This window comes from Priapulus caudatus, unplaced genomic scaffold, assembly GCF_000485595.1.
Source record: "Priapulus caudatus unplaced genomic scaffold, Priapulus_caudatus-5.0.1 Scaffold667, whole genome shotgun sequence".
NCBI lineage: Eukaryota > Metazoa > Priapulida > Priapulimorpha > Priapulimorphida > Priapulidae > Priapulus > Priapulus caudatus.
The window spans coordinates 223,649-227,567 of record NW_014577728.1 but is presented as its reverse complement, the minus strand read 5'-3'; the positions used below and the strand labels follow the sequence as shown (position 1 = coordinate 227,567).

Here is a 3,919-nt window from a genome sequence, read left to right as displayed (position 1 = left end):
CGTGTGTGTGTGTGTGTGTGTGTGTGTGTGTGTGTGTGTGTGTGTGCGCCTGTTTGCGTGACCACGGTTTTACATACATGTAGTCGTAATTATCTCGTGTGAATATCGCCCTAAAATCGCAGGCACGCGCGCGCGCTGTGTGTGTGTGTGGTGTGTGTTGGCGGGGGGGGGGTAGCAGAAAAAATGCTACGATTAACAAGGCGAGCTGACCCATTACAGAATGACATCTATAACAACAACATGTGCGCCCTTTAATACGGGATACTGTGTTAAAATCTTTTTATGTCGATGATTGTTTCAAGTCTATGTCCGCACTGAATGAAGCAAGAGTTATCATCAGTGAAACACCAATGGTATTGAGCAAATCAGACTTTAATTCGACGAAGTTCGTGTCGAACCGCAAAGAGCTCATGCAATACTGTCATGATTGTGTAAACCCAAACAAGAGATTTAACTTCATGTAGATTCGTTTTACTTAGGAAACGTAGCTGAGCAGAACACGAGATTACAAACAGCCATGCCGGACTGCCGTAGCTCCCCCTGGCTCTCAAATATCTAACTAATGGAGAGACAACTCTCCTACAGGGTGCTACCGTCATTAATCATTATGACATCTCCTTTCCTTTGAGATGAAAATTTTATTCTATAGCATGAATGTCTTTGAATGACAAAAGTTTAACTTTTCAACAATGCTAACCAAACGACACTTAACACTAATTCAGATCGTAGGGTAGACTGCCCACTGTCTGGACTTAAGATCCCACGATTATTCTGCGCGTTAGCGGATCTTAGTCGCCTTAAACTAACACTTGAAGTCTCTGAAACGGTAGGTAGGTAGACGCACTGCCCGGCCACTCGATGTGAAGGTCACTGGTACTATAAGTTGTTGCTTGACATCAGATGGCGAAGCTGTATCTGCATCTTCCTTAGACTTGGGACCATTTTTGCCTGCCGCAATGTTGTGTAAAGGTTGTTTAAGAACAACCGGTTCCTCTGCTGCCGGCACAACTATGTCTTGCTGTGTGGATGGAGGTGGCGTAGAATTCTGCCCACTAGGCGTCACTGGGGTGTCTTGTATATGTTTACGGTTCCGACGATGAATTCCCGCATTCGTCTGAATGATGTAGGCTCGGTTGTTTTCGTCACCACCGATAACTGTTTCCCACTTGGTCCACCGCTTCTCCGTATCCAGCTTCATCAGTGCAGACTGGCCACTTGACAGGTGAGGTAGTATTCGAGCACCTTTCCTGGCATCATAATACCTCTTGTAGGTGGCTTTAGCTGATTCGTCACACTGACGGATGGTGCTGGTAACTGGAACCTTTGGCAGTAGATAGTTCTCGTCCCTGTAGTGCCATAGACGGAGACACACCCGTAGCTGAATGCGCAGTTGTTCTATAGTTCAACAATCCAATCTCTGGATCATCCAGCTTCAGTAAGTGTTTAGCTGTCTGCACGGCACGTTCAGCCATCCCATTCTCTTGTGGTGTGTATGGGTTGGTCGTTTTGTGAGTGAATCCTCACGACATAGCAAACTGACGGAATTCGTGAGAGGTATATTGCGGCCCATTATCCGATATTACTACATCTGGGATACCGAAAGCCGTAAACATTGCTTTTATTCTTTCTATGGCACTCAACTTGCCTAGGTATTGGAACATTCCAATCAAGCTACGGAATTCCCTGACATTGGATGGTGGAGTCAGATCCATCATTGCCCGTACCTTCTCTGGGTCTGGCTTGATCCCTTCAGCACCGATAAGGTCACCAAAGTAAACCAATTCTTTCATCCTTAACTGGCATTTCTCTCAGTTTAAGCAAAGACCTGCTTCCTGAAGTCTCGTCAGAACTTCAGTTAGCCTCCTTTCATGCTCTTCCATGGATCGGCCATGAACCAAAATATCATCCATTGCGGCGTGCGTGCGAGCGTGCGTGCGTGCGTGTACACGTCCGGGCGTGCGTGCGTGCGTGCGTGTGCACGTACACGTCCGGGCGTGCGTGCGTGTGCACGTACACGTGCGTGCGTGCGTGCGCACGTACGTGCTTGCGTGCGTGTGCACGTACATGTGCGTGTGTATGCACGTACACGTGCGTGCGTGCGTGCGTGCGTGTGCGTGCACGTACACAATGTGTCCTAGATAATTAACTGCTTATAGGAAATCACACTTAGAAGCTTTAAGCTTGAGACTTGATTCGCGTAATCTATCAATGACTTCATTGATGTCTAATAAGTGTTGTTCAGATGTGTGGCTAAAATATTGATGTCGTTTATGTATGAAATGGCACACCTATGATGCAATCCATTTAATACGGTATCTAATAATCTTTGTAAACACTCGGTGCGTTCGATAAGCCAAAGGAAAGAATATTGTTGTCGAGAAGTCTCTGTACGTTATGAAACACGTCTTGGCGTTGTCTTCCTCCGCAATTGCTATTTGAAAATAAAAATCCAAAGTGGAATAGAAACGTGCGTTTCCTATCGATCCGAGAATGTCTTGTATACAAGGTAATGGATATGTGTCTTCTCTTGTGACATTGTTGAGCTTCCTGCAATCTATTAACATGCGTCTTTTTTGCATCTTTTACCAAGGATCATCTTTCTTGGGAACAATGAAGGCTGGCCTTTCCCACGTGTTATTGCTAGGTTCTATTAGCTTTGCTTCCAATAGTTGATTGATATGATGATCATTCATAGGTCGATTTCCAAGTCCCTGGAAGATTTGGTTGCTTAGTGTTGTCAAGTGTTATCAGGTGTTGCTAAGCGTTAGCAAGTCGTGTGTTGTGTTGTGCTGTGTTGTTAAATGTTGTGTTGTGTTGTCGAGTGTTGCTAAGAGTTGTCGAGTGTTGCTATGTGATGCTAAGTGTCTATGTCGATATCTATGTCTTGGTCTTAGTCTTGGTGTTGTTGCATTGTGTTGTCATGTGTTGCCAAGTGATGTCAAGTCTTGTCAAGTGGTGGCTGTATCTATGTCGTTGTTGTGTTTCGGGGTGTTTGTTTGTATGTGTGTAAACTTTTATGTATGTATGTATGTGTGTGTATGTGTGTATGTGTGTATGTATGTATTTGTGTATGTGTAACCTTCGCCCCGAGGTGCCATGCCACGAATATTTTCACGCGACGATGCTGCATTACGGAGGAAACATGAACCTTACCACGCTGAATGAAAATAGGAGTGTGAATGCATGCCGGTGTATTGCGACACGCTGTTGTAAAAGTTGCTATAAACACGTTGCGGGTTTTGCCGTTTATGTACTTCTATGTAGGACTTTATCCGTCACATTAAGCATGCGTTTTAATTAAATTGCTAACGCATAATAGATAGGAAAGGCAGCCGCAGCATGCTAGAAATTCTATTAACGGGTGGAGTTTGTGAAGTCTCAATAGTGATACGGCGTTGAAATCATTTAAAGGAATAATAGGTCCATTGATTATGCAATGTTGACGAATGCAAGAGTAACTGGCACCTTGTGTAGTTAATAAGTACATTCCCTTATAGCCAAACGCGTATTAGTTTGTCCACTATCACTGCTGGTTACTAAGAAATGTCTAATTGAAATCTGCAGCCCAAAAACCAGTTGTTTACAGCTTCAACCCGCTGCCGGCGAAGCGGGTGTGATACAGTTTTATAGTGCACCGGACATTTTCGCACGCATGCTCGGCCGTACGCAATGCTATCATCAGTGATTTCGTAAACATGGACGCTCGTGATAAGGAACTTTTTGTCAGGGCTGTCCACGTGCGTCCGTGATTAGTACGTGCGTTTTACTCTATTTCCATGTTTAGTCCGTGGCCGTGGTTACACCGCTGACACCTCCGTTTCATCTGGCATCCAAAACATACGGGCCGCACAAATGTTTACGTCATCGCTTGACTCTTGGATGACATTTACGGCACGTAAATGATACGTTGATACATATC

The 3,919-nt window shown here is 44.8% G+C and overlaps 1 protein-coding gene across 1 annotated transcript in view; it reads left to right on the top strand.

Annotated features, from left to right (window-relative positions):
- The first annotated feature begins 1,138 nt into the window (after positions 1–1,138).
- The window catches only part of LOC106812624 (dystrobrevin alpha-like), a 74,373-nt gene continuing 71,592 nt past the window's right edge, over positions 1,139–3,919 (top strand). The window contains exon 1 of the mRNA XM_014816541.1: positions 1,139–1,222. The gene's annotated coding sequence lies outside the window, so the exon portion shown is untranslated. The remainder of the gene's footprint in view (positions 1,223–3,919) is intronic.